Source organism: Pan paniscus, chromosome 8 (genome assembly GCF_029289425.2).
Source record: "Pan paniscus chromosome 8, NHGRI_mPanPan1-v2.0_pri, whole genome shotgun sequence".
In the NCBI taxonomy this organism is placed as follows: Eukaryota; Metazoa; Chordata; class Mammalia; order Primates; family Hominidae; genus Pan; species Pan paniscus.
In genome coordinates this window covers 122,325,697-122,344,466 of record NC_073257.2, presented here as the reverse complement: position 1 = coordinate 122,344,466, position 18,770 = coordinate 122,325,697, and the positions used below count along the sequence as shown (strand labels likewise).

Below are 18,770 nucleotides of genomic sequence, written 5' to 3'. Positions count from 1 at the left end.
GAGCCGAGATCACGCCACTGCACTCCAGACTGGGTGAAAGAGCGAGACTCTGTCTCAAAAAAAAAAAGAAGTTTTTTTTTTGTATAAAAGAATACTTGTAATTAATAAAACATAATGAAACAAAGGCTTGTAACCTACTATGTGGCCCAACAACTAGAATGTGACTGAAACCATTGACCCTACCTGTGGGCACCTCCCCATCCCATATTCTGGCACCTCCCCATCCCATATTCTGTTTGCCCCTCTGGGGTAACAAGTGTCCTAAACTTGATGCTCAAAATCGCTTGCTCTAAAAACGTTTTAAGACGTTTATATGATTTCTTTAGAAAAGGTTTATCTTTGCTTATTTTTAAGCTTTAGAAAAAATGGCATAGTGTATTGTTGTCTTCTGAAATTCGTTTTTTTCATGCATCATTTGTTTCAAGATTCATTCATCTTGAAAAAAAATTTTTTAATTATAAAAAAACCCTAGGAACTAGCATTTCTAAGTTTCTGGGGTTTTTTTGTTTTGTTTGTTTGTTGTTGTTGTTGTTGTTGTTGCTGTTGTTGTTTGTTTGTTTGCTTTTTTGAGACAGTCTTGCCCTGTCACCCAGGCTGGAGTGCAGTGGCACGATCTCGGCTCACTGCAACCTTCACCTCCTGGATTCAAGCGATTCTCCTGCCTCAGCCTCCTGAGTAACTAGGATTATAAGTGCCTGCCACCACGCTCGGCTAATTTTTGTATTTTTAATAGAGACGAGGTTTCACCATGTTGGTCAGGCTGGTCTCGAATTCCTAACCTCAGGTGATCTGCCCGCCTTGGCCTCCCAAAGTGCTGGGATTACAGGCATGAGCCACTGTGCCTGGCCTAATTTTCATAGTTTTTGTAGAGACAGGGTTTCACCATGTTGGCCAGGCTGGTCTCAAATTCCTGGGCTCAAGTGATCTACCTGCCTCAGCCTCCCAAAGTGTTGGGATTACAGGCGTGAGCCACCATGCCCGGCTGTCATCCATCTGATTGCATGTAACTCTAGTACATTCATTTCTCACTGCTGCATAACATTACATTGTGGGAAGAGATCTCAATTCATTCCTTCTCAAGTCAAAGGATATCTGGGATTTTCATAATTTTACAATTATGAACAATGCTTCTTTGAAGATCCTTGTGAAGGTTTTTCATACATATGCAAGAGTTTTCAGGGCATAATCTTAGGAGTGGAAGTAATTGCTGGGTCATTGGTGTGTGCAACTTCAGTGTTAAAAGATAATGCCCAGTTGTTTTCCAAAGCCACTTATACTCCCCACCACCCCTGTAAAAGCCCCCATCACCAACCTCTCACCACCACTAGTGCCCCAGCACAGTCTCTGATTTGTAGTGGGCTAAAAAATAATTTATTTATTGGCTGCCTGAGACAGTGGAATGAATGGACACCATCTTCACTCAGAAAGATGAACGACTGAAACTCCAGCATCTCAGACTGGCAAGTGATGGCCATAGGCTCTGGGCTTCTTTGATCCAATCATCTGGGACCCCTGGGGGCCTTCATGCCCCCTTGATTGTGACCCGCAGTGCTCAGCAAGCCCTCTCTGCCTGGACACAATCTTCTAGTATGCCTGTTTTAGGGGCCTCATGCCTGGCTCTGCTGGAGCACTCTGTAGGAGACTTTCCTGATTGCTAAAAATCAGGAAATCAGGATTTTGAGACCAGCATGGGCAATATTGTGAAACCCCATCTCTACCAAAAATACAAAATAATAATAATAATAATAATAATGATAACCAGGCGTGGGGACTCATGCCTGTAGTTCCAGCTACTCGGGAGTCTGAGGTAGGAGGGTCACTTAAACCCAGGAGGGGGAGGTTGCATGAGCCTTGGAGGCCAGCCTTGAAAACCCACGGAAATCCTATCTATGAATAATAAATCCTACACCCATATGGGCCCTGATATTGGTTTCAAAACAGCCATGTTTCCCTGCCCTCTTTACACTAACATTTTCCTTTAAGGTTTTTTTTTTCTTTTTTTCAAACAAGCAAGTCCTAGTAACATGATAGAACTTTTTTTTTTACTGTTTTCAGCCATGCCTGAAATTCAGTCTTCTCACACACACACACACACACACACACACACACACACACACACATACAAATGCACCCTCACAAAGAGCACATTCTTTACTTCAAGTCCAAGGCCTATAAGAAGAGTTTTCTGTCGAAGGTCAGCAGCTCTGATTGTATTGCTTTATTTAGAACATAGTTTTTGCTGAAACTCATTCCATTACCTTTGAGTTCACGGAAGTGGAGCCCATTAGAAGAATCAGCAGTCAAGAGGCTCCCATACAGGCTTAGAGAGTGATGCTAAACTTAGGTTCATTTGGCTACTGTGGTTTATTGACAGGGGCCTCTCTTTTTCTGTCTCTCCTTTTAATGGAGCCTGCATTTTCCTGTTTTGCAACCGCCAACCTGTTCATGGTGGGAAGAAAGGAAACTTCTTATCTCTACTCCTAAGCTCTCTACTCCTCCAGCAAGTGGCCTACTTCCCATTGCCCTAGTATGGCTAATCGACACCCACATCCAGGCCTCAGGCTGGCACAGGCAGGGGTACAAAATAGACAGTTCTGTGTCCCTAGTCCTGGTGGAGTGGGTTTACGGACCTGACCATTGCCCTGTCTCTTGGCTTCCGACCTGTGTACCCTGTCTTGACTGCCAGAGTCCTAGCATCTGTGGAGGCAGCCACTCCCTCACCTGGTCCCTGCTTTCCACCCCACTGGCTTTGTGCCCTGGGGTGGGCGTCATGTGCTTCCTGGTCTACAAAATGGGGGTGATAACTCCCACAACACCTATACAGGTGTGCTTACACTTAAAAAGTACGGTTACAGGCCAGGTGTAGTGGTTAATGCCTGCAATCCCTTGGGAGGCCAAGGTGGGAGGATTGCTTGAGCTCAGGAGTTTGAGACCAACCTGGGCAACATGGAGGAATCCCGTCTCTACCAAAAATACAAAAATAAAAATTACCAGGCGTGGAGACGTGTGCCTGTAGTTCCAGCTACTCGGGAGGCTAAGGTAGGAGGATCACTTGAACCTAGGAGTGGGAGGTTGCAGTGAGCGAAGATCAAGCCACTGTACTTCAGCCTGGGTGACAGAGCAAGACTCTGCCTCAAAAAAAAAATATTGTAAGGTGTCATGAGACTGGCAACGATGAAACATTTGGACCATGCCTATGCTGACATTGTGAAGGGCATGCCCTCAGAGTCAGCTGGCGGTGGGGGTCAGGGTGAATTAATCCAACTGTTCCCAAGAGCAATTTGTCAGTATTTGTGAAAACAAAAACTGTAATTTATCTTTTGAACCATTAATTCCACTTCCAGGAATTTGTGCAATGAAAATACCAAAGACTACATATGGGGAGGTTTTCTGTGACATTCCTTACAGTGGTTAATCCCGGAAGCCATCTAAATTCCCACTTTCCTCTCTAACACAGCTATTCTATGGTATACTATGTACCCACTAAAAAGAATGAGATTGTGATCCATGGACTGGTATGAAATGATCTTCAAGAAATATTTTTGTGTGTGTGAAAAAGGGTACAAGACAGTATATATGTGATCTTATCTTTATGTTTAAAAATAGGATGTAATTTTGTGTGTGTGTGTGTGTGTGTGTGTGTGCTGAGAATATTTCTGGAAAAAGAATGTGTAGAAAACAGAATTTTTTCCAGGGAGGGAGGACAGAGGTGGAGGGAGAATTATTTTTCACTGTGTGCTCTTGCACTTGAAATTTTTATGCGTTTGTATAATTTAAACATAATTTTGGAATATAAAAAGTATGTAAGCTACTTCCATTCTAATTACTGGCAGGTTTTTATTTCTAGAATGCTTCTATGTCACAGAGAGTGGCTCTGAGAATGACCTTTGAAGAATGGGAAGATGACACAGGCTTCAGAGAACCAAAGTAGGATGTGGGCTCCACAGAGTCGGCCGCCACTTGCTACCTCTGGAGGCTGCCTGTAGTCTTAAGCCCAGGAAAGGCAGTCTCCCCAGGGCCTGTCACTGCTACCTGTGGCCGCATCTAGCCCCCAGCACCTCCTCCTCAGGCCCCCATCTCTGGAGGGGCCATCACTCATAATTCAGTGGGTGTCAGGCTCAGTGCTAAGTGCTTCAGGTGCATTAGGTTGAAGGTCTTTGCCTCTCACCTCCCTGCACCTCACAGCTGGCGCAGTGGTCCAGGCCACCACAGCTTCCTTGGAACTGCTTGCCCCCTTTGAGCCATTCCCAGCCGCCAGAGTGATCTTTCTAGGCCATAAGGCATAATGGTCATTGCCCTACCTGAAACCCTCCTAGCCCGTCGCTGTTAGGATCCAATCCAAGCCCATTACTGTGGCTATGAGGCTGTCTTCCTTGCCTCTCCCACCTCTCCTCACCTGCTCTGCTCCAACTATACTGATTGCCCTGTTCCTCGAAGAGAACAAACACATTCCTGCACCAGGACCTTTGCATTCGCTGTTCCCCTAGCATGACGCCCGTTCCCCAAGACCTCCCTGAGCTGTGTCTCATCGTTCAGTTCTCAGCTCAGTGTCACCTTTCAGAGAGGCCTCTCTGACTACTCTAGGTAAAGAGAAGCCTCCCTCCCCTGAATCCACCTATCCCTCCATCCCACACCACCAGGATGCATTTTCTTCATGGCATTTCTCAGCCTTGGCGATTGCCTTGTTGATTTGTTTGGGCTCTGAGCCCTCTCCATTGAATGTCAATGCCCTGAGCACATGGGCCTTTTTGGTATCGATCATCTGTGGAGCATAACGTCAGCACCGTGGGTGTTTACTAAGTGAATGGATGCAGTACATGCATTGCAAGTGCCACATGTTGCTGGAATCTTTGCTGCTTACTCTCTGTGTGGCCTCAGGAAAATCACATTTTCTGCAGCTGTGCAGTGGGGCAGGCTGGGAGTACCAGGGCAAAATAGAGAGCGGCTCCTGAATGGAGCTTTTTGTTTGTTCTAGAAGTCTATCATTCTGAAGACGTTGTACGGAAACATGTACTCTGATTTTCCAGCTGGGGCTGTTTTCTGCCCACCTTCCTGCTCTGGGAAGCAGGGCAAGTTCCTGGGAGATGCTCCCTGGAGTCGGGGGAAGGGGGTGGCCTGGAAAATAGCCCAATGCCTAGCGGGAAAGGGAGGGTGTAAATGCGGGAAAGGGGTGCCTCTGGGAGAGTTGAACTGTCTCCTGAAATAGAGTGTGGAAAGAAAGACTGGATCAAAGTACACAGACTTTAGGGAGGTTAGTGCAGCTGAAACCCTCCACACGATGCTTGACGCTCATGTCAACACAGCACATGTAAAGGAACGGTCGCAGTGATTATGATTAATTATTGCTGTTACTGAACTGTGTCCATTTCTATAAAGGAAACAGACTATCTCAAGTTGTGCCTTTTCACAATTCTCTGCCTCATTTCAGCATCAAAACAGTCCTTTGGGGCAGGTACCCTTGTTGTCATAGAATTGAGGAAACCCAGCCACGGAGAGGGTGTCTTGCTCAGGTTCACACATAACTGCAGAACTGGGATTCAAATGTGGTTGGACTCTTCCTGCTACAATTTTGAAGTGTCTTGAAATTTCCCAGGATTCTTTATTTTTGTTAGGCAGTGCCTGTTTCCTTGAGGTTCCCAGCAGTTAAAATAACCATTAAGAAATGAAAGGAGACCACAGACTTGGTTAGGAAGGAACAGGGCTGGGAAGAAGTAGGGGCACCCTTGCCTGGCTCTCCAGGAGAATCTGACCCCACAGGGGGCTACCTGGGAAGGGACAGAACCAGGGCCAAATCCTGAGGACCTCTCTTCACCTATGAGGCCAAGTGGCTACATCTCCCTTCTGGCCTGAGAGGCTCTAGAGGGGCAGTGAACTTCTGGATGGGTCTCAGCAACAGCAGAGGAAACACAGCTCCCACTCGGGCCCTATCCTCACCCTCAGGGTTGGAGCCTGGCCTCAAATCCTGATCTTCCAGGTGCCGAGCCACCTTGAGCGAAAGCAACAGGTGTAAAGAACGCCTGACTCAGAACGGAACCTGGAGCCACCTGCCCAAGATGCCTGGGGCAGGGACCTGTCTCTTGCCCTGCCACTGTGGGGGTGACATCCTCCACCCTCACTCTCTCCCTTCCCCAGAATGGCACCTACGGTGTCACCATTACCACAGGCGTTTTGGGGTGGGCACTTGGGGTCAAGCCCCTTGCTCAAAGGATGACATGAAGTCTCTAATACCTTTGTGGGCCTTTATCTAGTCAAGGTTGTGTGGGGGTGAATAAGCTGTTCCAGGGATGTGTTCCAGGGGCTGCAAAAAGGTGGGGAAGGCATAGGAAGAAGCAAAGATGGAACTGGAGAAAGGGTCCCAGCGTGGCCTGGGATCAGGACCTCGAGAACGGGTGGGGAAACCTGGAGGGAAAAATGGAACTGATCAGGTGCATTTCAATTGGGCCATGGTATTTTAGGCAACACCTCTGCTGGAGAGGTTGTTGCCTGCAAAACCGGATGAAGGCAGTGCTGTCAGGGCTTGGTGCTCTGTGAACAGCCACCTGGGGTCTGCACGTGTCTTCTGCCTCCACCCACCCCCGCTCAAACCCCCTTCCCAGCACCTCCCTCTCTGCAAGGTTCCGGAGTGGCCACCCACAGAGCAGCTCTGGGCTGGGCGCTGAGTCATGAGGCTGTGGTGCCTGCCAGGGGGCAAGGGTGGCAGATGGCTTCATGTGGGCGTGAGTGAGGAGGGGGGCAGATGGGAGGGGCAGTGACCCTGGGCCCAGCAGAGATCCAGGGAAGTGGCCTGGGAGGTAGGTCCCCAACTCTTCCTTCCCCCCGTCTTCACTGCCATTTTCCAGGGATGCCCATTCCTGCTGGGGTAGCCAGCTGTGACCAGGTCAGTGTGGAAAGTGAGCCCTGGGAGACCTGAGGCCTGAGGCCCTGGGCTTCCGCTTGACCTGGCTGGGTCAGCCGTGGGAGGCAGAGCCTGGCTCTGTTTATCCAGGCCGGACACTTCCGGAGCAGATGGGCGCCTGTCAGAGCCACCAGCCAGGAACTGGGCTGACGTCCTCTCATTGCCAAGTGGCAGGTGACTCGAGGGCCTGGAGGGAACATGGGTTTGGTTTGCCTGTTTATTAGGGAACTCTCTCTCTGAGCTGGGAGCTGCCTGCACAGCTGAGTGAGCACAGGGCAGACTCTTTGACCCAAAGGGACCTGGCCCTTTCAGGCGCTGAGTGCTGGGGACTCTGTGGGGGCTTCAGGATCTCCCCAGAAGCCATGGCTGAGCTCTGCTTTTTGCCACCCCTACCTTGGTATATGCATTTCCTGGGGTTCCTGTGACGAAGTACCACTAACCAAGTGAGTGGCTTAAAACAGAGATGTCTTCTCTCACAGTTCTGGGGCCAGCATTGAACTCAAGGTGTCAGCAAGTCTCCTGCCGGAAGTCCTGACGGAGGGGCTGTTCCAGGCCACGCTCCTGGCTTCCGGTGGTTGCCGGCAACCCTGTGCGTTCCCTGCTTGTAGAGGTATCACTCCTGTCTCTGCCTCCATCTTCACATGGCGTTCTCCCCTCGATGTCTTCTGCATCCGTTCTCCTCTTTCTCTCTTTTTTTTTTTTTTAGATGGAGTCTCGCTCTATCGCCCAGGCTGAAGTGCAGTGGCATGATCTCGGCTCACTGCAACCTCCGCCTCCCGGGTTCAAATGATTCTCCTGTCTCGGCCTCCCAAGTAGCTGGGACTACAGGCGCCCGCCACCATGCCTGGCTAATTTTTTGTATTTTTAGTAGAGACGAGGTTTCACTGTGTTAGCCAGGATGGTCTCGATCTCCTGACCTCGTGATGCACCCACCTTGGCCTCCCAAAGTGCTGGGATTACAGGTGTGAGCCATCGCACCCGGCCTCTCCTCTCTTCTTATAAGGACTCCAGTCATACTGGATTAAGGGCCCACCCCACTCAGTATAACCTCAAATTAATCACATCTGCAATGCCCTATTTCCACATAAGGTCACATTCTGAGGTTTGGGGAAGGACATGAATGTTGGGGGGATACTGTTCCACCCAGGACACTTGGGTTGCCCATCTGCCTCATTCTTTCTCTCATCTTCAGCTTTTCCTCCCTCTTGCTCTGCCATTTAGAGAGAGGACACCCTGTACCCAGGCCTGAGCTTTCGGGGAGGGTGAGGCCACCATTTTCCCAACAGCTGGCTGACTCCCAAGCATTCGACTGTAAATTAGAAAACCCATTAAGAGGCAATCAATGTACAACTTGGTTTTTATCCTGTATAGAGTATCAGAGGCCTTTGGGAATCGAAAGGAAAGCTCTGAACTCCTGCCCAGGGTAAATGTACATGCAAACACGCACAGCTCTCAGTGGTGACACAGCCCTTCCAATGCCCATTTGTCCTGGGACTCCAGAGAGGGCCTTCTCCGGGCCAAGGAATTTCTGTCTGGAGCAAAAGGAGGCCCCAGTGCCTCAGCACTGTGCTGCCTGTGAGGTCAGGGGTTGCCATGCTGGGCGAGGACTGGGAAGGGTTTCCTTAAATCAGACCAGCGTCAGTGTGTGTGTGTGCAGTCATAGGGTAGGCAATGGAAAGCGGGTGGTGGAGGTATTCAGGAAAAGGGTGGGGTGCTCTGCCGTGGTGTTAAAATGTTTTTTTCTTGCCCCTGTAACCACCGCCCTCCAGATATTGTTGAAAAGAGGCCCAGAGCCTGATGCTGGATCTCCGGGCATTTAAAGCAGAGGTTCTCAGATGTGTTATTAAAGGGAGGGAGTAGGGAGTTGCCCAGCATAACCTCCTCCCATTAGCCTCTTTATGTAAAAGCACCCAGACTGTCCTTCTGTGTGTACATATAAATGTCCCCAAAGGTCCTGAAGGGTAAACATCAAGCAGGTACCAGTGGCTGCTTCTGGACAGGATGTAGCATTGAGGGCATCAAGGAAGGACTTTTCCTTGTTGCTACCTCTGTTTTGGTGTGGCTTGAATGTTTCCAATGAAAGTGGATTCAAATGATAATTGTGTGTTAAATTAAAATCTTTTCAAAGAAAGGCTCTTGATGTTCTGGGAGTTTCAGATCCCTTCAAGAAGTTCCTGAAAACCACGGTCTGTCTCTCCCCACTGCACCTGCTCACCACGAGCATCCCCAGCCCGAGGGAGGGGCAGACCCCTGGCACTGAAGCAGACCAGCTCCTTCTTCCAGAGAAGCCCACCTGCTGCCACCAGCCAGGCCACGGGGATGCTCCTTTTCCCCTCTCCCCACTCCACACCCAGGCACCCAGAAAATTCTAGCTGAATTGTTCTCCCGACCAATGGTTCCCAGGCGGATGGCATCAGAATCACTTGGGGGCTGGTTGAAATGGCGTGTTGGACCACCCCTTTGCTTTTCTAAGATTTACTTTTCTAATAAGCGTCCAGGTATCTGATATGATGGATCCTCCCACCTCACTTTGAGAACCAATGATCTAGGTGAAGGGCATTAACTGTGCCTTCCGAGGTTCACCTGGAATCCAGAGAGGGGTTCCAGCTGGGAACAAGGTTCATTCCTCTCCTGTGTGGAGGCGAGGAGAGGAGCATCCATGGGAACCACCTGGGGACAGGGAAGAGGGAAAGTCCTTCTCTTAGGAGTGAGGCTGATGAGATGCTTTGCACTGGAAGACTGTGATTGCCTCAATGAGAAGTTACCCGGGAGGCCCCCCAGTCACCTCCCACTCCTCAGGGACTGGAGGGTTGAGAGGCGTGAGCAGGTCCTTTCAAGTCCCTCTCACCAGTTGTTGGCCTGCCTGGGACTCTGAGCTCTGACCCTTCTGTGCCCCCTCAGCCTCTCCTCTGTGCCCCCTCAGCCTCTCCTCACCCCTCACCATTTTTTTTTTTTTCTTAGAGACTGGGTCTAACTCTGTTGCCCAGGCTGGAGTGCAGTGGTATGATCACAGCTCACTGTGGGCTAGCAAAGCTGTGGCTGGAGGTTGGGAAGGCAGGGGAAGGACCCTCCAGTCCCTCGGCTTCCCCATGACTCCTTTCCAACCTCTGTAGTTCTCAGGCATTAATACACAATCTCATCTCACTCTCACCTCAAGGGACTGGATTGAACAGACTAGGTGCCCCTGGCACCTGGCTAAGCAACTGGTATGGAATTGGCACCCAGTAAATGTTTACTGAAGGAAAGAAAGGTGGAACTCCAAAGTGTGAAGGAAGGAAAGGTTTCTGCAGTACTTTTCCACTCCCTTCCCTTTCTGCATCTCGCCCTCCAGCAAATCCCAGTTGTGTGGGTTCAAAGGGACTCAGCTGTGGGACTTATCTTTTTTCCCTGCAGTGACTGTGTTTCACCCTGGGGGCATTTTCATCTTAACTGAGCACTCCCAGCCCAGGTGACTTAAACCCCAAGGATGCAATGTCAGGCCTCAGGGCAAGTGAAGTTGTGCAAGGCCAGGATCCAGAAGAGGCAGAGTTCTAGTCCGGACCTCCACCCCCAACTCATGTCAGATCCACCCTGCAGCATTGTGCCTTAGGCCTGCGCAGGTGTCATAAAGATGCAGGTCACTGGGGGAGGGGGACTCACTTTGGAGGGGCCTTGTGTGTGTGCGGTGCTTCTGTGAATGAGCTCAGCTGCTGTGTGGATCATCTTTGTCTGCCAGACTGCCCTAGGAGTGATGAAATAGGGTCAAAATGCCAAATTCTTCCAGCAGCTTCTGAGATAAGAGCCCCTACCAAATTGAGGGGGTGGCAGAGTTGGCGAGTCTGGGCCTGAGAGAGAGAAAGAGAGGGAGCCTGTCCATTAGAAAACTCATTGAGGAATCAGCCCGATCCTCCCCTTCCCCCAATTTCTTTCACCTGCTGGGGGGCAGGTGGTGGTGGGGAGTGACTTGTGGAGGGGACAGGGACACCTGGAGCAGCTCTGGATCCCTGTTAACCCCTCAATGCCCAACTGCCAACAGTCACTAGGGACTTCTGATGAACAAATCCAATAACCCCTTCTCAGGCCTCTCTCTTCCTCCATCTCTGCAGATGTCTGCACTGGGGTGAGTCCTTTCCTTCCTCTAATGATTGACAAGCACTCGTGCAGTACATGCTCTGTGCCAGGCACTGTGCCAGCTCTTGGATACAAAGGGAATGAGTCCCAGCTCCTATTCAAGGAGCTTCCAGGGTGTGGAGAGAGCAAGGTGGCAACTGGCAGTTTCAGCACAGCAGACCGTGAGTTCAGTGGCTGGAGAATTTTAGGAAGGAAGCAACTCTGAGAACTCTCTTCCACATTCACCCTGGGCATTCTGTCTCTCTTCTCCCATTAGCTGATACCAGTTTATGTTTGTTGAGCTCTGGGCACTCAGATAAGAGCTCAATATGTGTTCTCCATCCTCACTACAACACAGCACAGGTATACACTGTGAACCCATTTCACAGAGAAAGAAACTGAGGGAGAGTGGCTCAGGAGCTTTCCCCAGGCCACACACATCTTCTGCCCCTCGAATGCCCTTCACTCCTAACTCTACCACTGTGGCAAGATTCCTGCTTACCAAGGTTCTGGTCTCCATTCTCTGTCCTCTTTCTTGTCACCCCTCCATGACCTCATGTCCTCCCACACACTCAGCTTCCACCTCCTGTGTCTGGGTCAGAGGCTTCTGCACCCTCCAGACCTGCACACACACTTCCTGCCAGCCTGCTGAGCAGCTCCACGTGGGCACCCTGCCAGCACCTCAACCCTGCTGTGTCCAAGCCCACCATCTCTTCCATACTTCTCTGTGACTATGCATGGTGCCCCCTGCTCCTGGTTACCCAGGTGCCAAGGCGTCTCTCTTCTGCCCCAATCTGGAACACACAGCAGACAGAAGGTACAAGGGGAGACCACTCTGAATTCTTTTGGTTCCAAGTGACAGAAAAGTTCTATTCAGACTGCCTTGATCAATAACAGATAGTTTTGAGTAGAGCTAGGCTCAGACACAGCTAAATCCGGTGGTTCAAATGGTTCTACCTACTCTTGGTCTTTTAGCTCACCTTATATTGGTTTCACATTTAGTTCCCACAGGGTGGCAGAATGGCTATCAGTTCATACCCCATTAAGGATAAGCAGAAGAGACTGCCCTCCTTTTCCTGGTAAATCCTACACAAGTCCCGGGATTTGCCCTGTCTGCACCAACTAGAGTCTTGGGACTAGTTGCTGAGGTTAGAAGGATTCAGTTCTCTGATTGGCCAGGCTGCGTCATGGGCTTCACCAGAACCAAATGGATGGAGAGTAGGAACACTAATAAAGGCTTAAAGATACCCAAAGGCTCTATGAGATATGTCCCTTCCATGCTTGAGGGTGCTGGGGAAGGAGAGAAGAGGCCCAATTTGTCCTGATATTTGTGACCATTACTAGGTGAGATACATAACCAGAAGCTCTAAAGGTTGAACCTTAGAATCCACAGTTAAGACAGAGCGGGGTTTGAGCCTTAATTCCACTAATGTGTTAGTCAGGATGGGCTAGTAGACTCATGGTGATAGACAACCCTAAAAATTGTGATGAACACAGTAACCATTTGTTTCTTCCACATGCCACATGCCCCATGCAGGACAGTGGGGGCTCTGCTCCACATGGTCACTTAGGGAATCTAGGTGGTTGGAGGCACCATTATCTTGCAGCTGCACTGCCTGCATATCTCCTCCATGCCAGGGGAAAGAAGAGACTGGAGAATTGTGCCTGGAGACTTTTCACTGCCTCAGTTTGGAAGTGACAGACATTACTTCCGTTCATATTTCTTTGGCTAGAACTAGTCATAGCCCAGCCTCCCAGGAAGAGGGTAGGTATAAAGGAAAGCATATGGGATAGTCAAAGAAAATTACCACTGCTGCCACACTTACTCACTAGTTGTGTGTCTGTGGCAAGGTACTTAACCTCTCTGTGTCTTCATTTCCCTGTCTGTTTTTGTTTGTTTGTTTTTATGGACAGAGTCTTGCTCTGTCATCCAGGCTGGAGTGCACTGGCATGATCATAGCTTACTGCAGCCTCAACCTCCTGGGTTCAAGTGATCCTCTTGCCTTAGCCTTTTGAGTAGCTAGGACTACTGGCCTTGTTAATTTTTTTGTTTTTTGAAGGGCTATCTCACTGTGTTGCCCAGGCTGGTCTCGAATTCCTGGCTTCAAGTGATCCTCCTGCCTTGGCTTCCCAAAGTGCTGGGATTACAGGCATGAACCACTTTGCCTGGCCTCAGTTCCCCCCGGCCCTTTTTTTTTTGTTTTGTTTTTTTTTTGTTTGTTTGTTTTTTGTTTTTTTTGAGATGAAGTTTTGCTTTTGTTTCCTGGGCTAGAGTGCAGTGGTGCAATCTCGGCCCACTGCAACCTCCACCTCCTGGGTTCAAGCGATTCTCCTTCCTCAGCCTCCCGAGTAGCCGGGATTACAGGCGTCTGCCACCACACCCGGCTAATTTTTGCATTTTTAGTAGAGACGGGGTTTGACCATGTTGGCCAGGCTGGTCTTGAACTCGTGACTTCAGGTGATCCACCCACCTCAGCCTCCCAAAGTGCTGGGATTACGGGATGAGCCACCACACCTGACCCCCATCTGTTAACTGAGGATTACAATAGTTCTTTTAAAAAATTTTTCTTTTTATAAAAATTTAAAATTTTATTGTGGGTACACAATAGCTGTATACATTTATGGAGTACATGAGATGTTTTGATACAGGTATGTAATGTGAAATAAGCACGCCATGGGGCATGGAGGTGTCTATCCCTTCAAACATTTATCCTTTGAGTTACAAACAGTCCAGCTACATTCTTTATTTTAAAATGTACAATTAAGTTATTGACTATTGTCACCCTCTTGTGCTATCAAGTTGTAGGTCTTATTCATTTTTTCTATTTTTTTTGTAGCATTAACCACCTCCAACTTCCCTCAGCCCCCCACTATCCTTCCCAACCTCCAGTAACCATCTTTCTACTCTCTGTGTCCATGAGTTCTACCATTTTGATTTTAATTTTTTTAATTAAAAAAATTTTTTTTCTTGCCCCACCTAATGCCATCACGTTTTGATTTTTAGATCCCACAAATAACTGAGAAGATGTGATGTCTGTCTTTCTGTGCCTAGCTTATTTCACTTAACATAACGATCTCCAGTTCCATTCATGTTGTTGCAAATGACTGGATCTCATTCTTATTTAATAGCTGAATAGTACTCCATTATGTATATGTGCCACATTTTCTTTATCCATGTTCCAGATCTTAGAGGAAAGACTTTCAGTTTATCCCCATTCAGTGTGAGACTAGCTGTGGGTCTGTCATATATGGCTGTTATTATGTTGAGCTATGTTCCTTCTATCCCCAGTTTTCTGAGGGCTTTTATCATGAAGAGATGCTGAATTTTATCAAATGCTTTTTCAGCATCAATTGAGATGATCGTATGGTTTTTATCCTTCATTTTGTTGATATGAGGTATCACATTGATTGATTTGCATATGTTGAACCATCATTGCATCCCAGGGATAAATCCCACTTGGATATGAGGAATGATTTTTTTTCTAATGTATTGTAGAATTAGGTTTACTAGTATTTTGCTGAGGGTTTTGCGTCAATATTCATCAGAAATATTGGCTTGTACTTTTCTTTTTTTAATGTGTCTGTGTCTGGTTTTGGTATCAGGGTAATACTGGCCTTGTAGAATGAGTTTGGAAGTATTCCCTCCTCCTCTATTTTTATGAATACTTTGAATAGGATTAGTATTAGTTCTTTAAGCATTTGGTGGAATTGAGTAGTGAAGACATCAAGTCCCCGGCTTTTCTTCAACAACCAATTTATGCCTAGAGTTCCATTATTGGAATGCTATGTTTGTAGGAGTTATTTATACCCTACTGCTCAAGGTCATTGTCAAGGTCTGATTTTTCATACACAAAAAATTTGCAACCTCTGGCATAAATGGGTTAACAGGAGACTTTTTATTATGGCTTCAAACTCGTTACTTGTTATTGGTCTGTTCAGGTTTTGGATTTCTTCCCAATTTAATCTTGGTAGATTGCATGTATCTAGGAATTTGTCCATTTATTCTAGATTTTCCAATTTATTGGCATATACTTGCTCATAGTAGCCACTAATGATCCTTTAAATTTCTGAAGTATCAGTTGTAACGTCTCCTTTTTCATTTCTGATTTTATTTATTTGTATCTTCTCTCTTTGTTTCTTAGTCTGGTTAAAGATTTGTCAATTTTGTTTAACTTTTTTTTTAAATGTAAGACTTTACTTCAAAAACATTTTAGCATTCCAAACATATAAAAAAAAAAAAAAACCTCAACATTTCAAACCGTGTTTAAGTACAGAAAGTTCTTGAACTTTCATTGATGCAGTGGCTCTTCACTTTGCTAATAATGAAGAGTTCTACAGTTTGTTTAAAAAGTAGTCCCAGCTACTCCGGAAGCTGAGGCAGGAGAATCACTTGAACCTGGGAGGTGGAGGTTGCAGTGAGCTGAGATCGCGCCACTGAATGCTGTGTCACAATATACAGAAACAAGACAACCTGAAGCTAAATGGATGCCCACTGCAGAGGCAACAGGTCCAGTCTCACAGTGCATGCCCTGAGCTATGGCCCTTCCAAAAGGCATCTTCCCCACAGCCTCAACCCCAAGCAAAGAGCTTCAAGAGTTTGTCCTGGTTGTTTTGTTCTTTTTACAAACTATAGATATATACAGTTGATAACTTAGGTTTCCAGCCAATTACCATATAGTTAAGACCAACTTACAAATTAAAAAAAAAAAATGCCAGAAACATCTTTAAATGCCTTGTCACACCAACCGCAAAGTGTGCAGAGTGAGAACATGAGAGTGCCTTTTCATTTTAAAAATGTTTGGAAATATGTACAACTTTGATACAGTTTCAGGGTGCTCTGGACACCCATGGCCACTTCATGTAAACCACCGACAATTTCTAGAGCACTTTGAGAGACTACAATATGATCGTGATCAAATTTTGTAATTAAACCTAATGAGGGCAACAGACACTTCTCAAATAAGAAATGTGTCAATTACGGCCCTCCCCTACTCTAAGGTATTCACAAGGAGACAGATAAACAGGTTTTTTTTTTTTTTTTTTAAATTCATCCTCCTCCTTCTCCTCCTTTTCTCCCTCGTTGTCTTCTTCACCTTCCTCTTCCACCTTTTTCCGGGCAACTTCAGCAGGACACTTTGCACCATCAAACTTTCCTTTCGACTTAGAGTCGGCAACATCCTTATCATACTTCTCCTTCAGCTTTGCCGCCTGGGTGATGTAAGGCTGCTTTTCACTGTCATTTAAGTTACTCTACATCTCACTCAGCATTTTTTTTTTTTTTTTTTTTTTTTTTTTGCCGCATCTCCAATAGAGATGCTAGGTTTTGTGGATTTGATCTTGGAGCGGAATTCTGAATAGAACAGGAAGAATCCAGACGGTGGCATTTTGGGGGCATTAGGATCCTTCTTCTTCCTGCCTCCCTTAGCTGGTCCATAATCCTTCTTTTCCTGATCATAGTGCACTTTATCCACCTTTGCCATTTCATCAAATTTAGACTTCTCTTTCGATACATTGTCTTCCACCCCTCAGAGCACTTCTTGGAAAATTCTGCAAAATTGACAGGAACTTCTGGGTTTTTCTTTTTATGTTCTTCTCTGCACGTCTACACAAAAAGGCAGAAGCAGACATCTTGCTCTTTGGTTTTGTGGGGTCATCTTTAGCCATCCTGAATGTATTGTTCACTAGTCTCAATTTTGTTTAACTTTTTGAAAAACCAACTTTTTGTTTCATTCATCTTTTGTATTTTTTTATTTCAATTTTATTTATTTGTGTTCTGATCTTTATTATTTCTTTTCTTCTGCTAATTTTGGGTTTGGTTTGCTCTTGCTTTTATAGTCTTTGAAGCTGCATTGTTAGATTATTCATTTGAAGCTTTTCCTCTTTTTCAATGTAGGCACTTTTAGCTATAAACTTCCCTCTTAGTATTGCTTTTGCTGTATCCCATAGGTTTTGTTATGTTGTTTTTCCATTATTATTTGTTTCAAGAAGTTTTTTCATTTCCTTTTTTCTTTTTCTTTCTCTCTTTCTTTCCTTTCTTTCTTTTTTTCTTTTCTTTTCTTTTCTTTTCTTTTTTTTTTTTTGAGATAGGGTCTGGCTCTGCCACCCAGGCTGGAGTGTGGTGGTGTGATCTCGACTCACTGCAACCTTAACATCCCACCTCAGCCCCCTGGGAATACAGGAGGAAATACAGGCACATGCCATCACACCCAGCTAAGTTTTGTAGTTTTTGTAGTGACAGGGTTTTGTCATGTTGCCCAGGCTGGTCTTCAACTCCTGAGCTCAAGGGATTGGCCCACATAGGCCTCCCAGAGTGCTAGAATTACAGGTGTGAGCCACTACACCCGGCCCAATTTCCTTCTTAATTTCTTCATTGACCCACTGGTCATTCAGCAGCGGATTGTTTAATTTCCATATATTGTATAGTTTCCAAAATTCCTTTTGTTATTAATTTCTAGTTTTATTCCACTGTGGTCAGAGTAGATGCTTGATATTATTTTAACTTTTTTGAATGCTTTAAGACTTATTTTGTGACCTAACATATGGTCTATCCTTGAGAATGATCTGTGTGCTGAGGAAAAGAATGTATATTCTGCAGCTCTTGCATAAAATGTTCTGTAAATATCTCTTAGATCCATTTGGTCTATAGTGCAGATTAAGTCTGATTTTTCTTTGTTGATTTTCTGTCTGGAAGATCTGTCCAATGCTGAAAGTGGTGTTGAAGTCTCCAGCTATTATTGTATTGGGGTCTATCTCTGTTTTTAGCTCTAATAATATTTCCTTTATATGTTTAGGTGCTCCAGTGTTGGGTGCATATACATTTTAAATTGTTGTATCCTCTTGCTAAATTGACCCCTTTATCATTATATAGTGGTCTTCTTTGTCTTTTATAGTTTTTGTCTGATATAAGTATAGTGACTCCTGCTCTTTTTGGTTTCCATTCGCATGGAATATCTTTTTCCATCCCTTTATTTTAAGTCTGTCTGTGTCTTTATAGGTGAAGTGCGTTTCTTGCAGGCAGTAGATCAATGGGTCTTGTTTTTACATCCATTCCGGCAATCTATGTCTTTTGATTGGAGAGTTTAGTTCATTTACATTCAGTGTTATTATTGAAAGTAGGGACTTACTCCTGCCATTTTATTATTTGCTTTCTGGTTGTTTTCTGGTTTTCTCTTCTTTCTTTCCTTCCTGTCTTCTACCGAAGATGATTTTCTCTGGTGATATGATTTAGTTTCTTACTTTTTATTTTTTGTGTATCCATTGTATGTTTCTTGGTTTGAGGTCACCATGAGGCTTGCAAATACTTTCTTGCATGATTTTTAACTTTGTTTCATCAGTTATATTTACATCTGTGAGAGCTACCACAAACTGAAGGTACTTTTTCATCAGAGTGGTTTGGTCAACCACCACGGCTCCTTGTGTTGCAACAAATGCCATTTTTCTTTTGAGCTGGTTTGTTTCTCGAGAAAAGTATCAGGTCCGTGAGTTCAGTCAGCCCCAACCTCAGTGGCCTGGCTCCCACAGCCCTATCCTGCGACTGCCTGCTGAGCCCTCACCTCTGTTGCTGCTCCACCTTGCACAGTCCCACCCCATACAAGAGTTCATTTCTTAAAAGGACATTGTCAGGATTAAATTAGTTTCTATATTTAAGTGTCTCAGAAAAGTGCCTGACACATAGAAATAGCTCAATACGGGTTAAATATTATCAATATTCTCCCACCCCTACTTAGGGTCTCTTCTGTACAAAGGATCTCATTGCAATATGAGTGAGGAGGTCAAACATCATTCG

At 46.1% G+C, this 18,770-nt stretch overlaps 1 pseudogene; it reads right to left on the bottom strand.

The window, feature by feature from the left end:
* Positions 1-12,044: 12,044 nt before the first annotated feature.
* LOC134731110 (high mobility group protein B3-like) lies at positions 12,045-18,720 on the bottom strand (annotated as a pseudogene).
* Between the last annotated feature and the right edge of the window lie 50 nt (positions 18,721-18,770).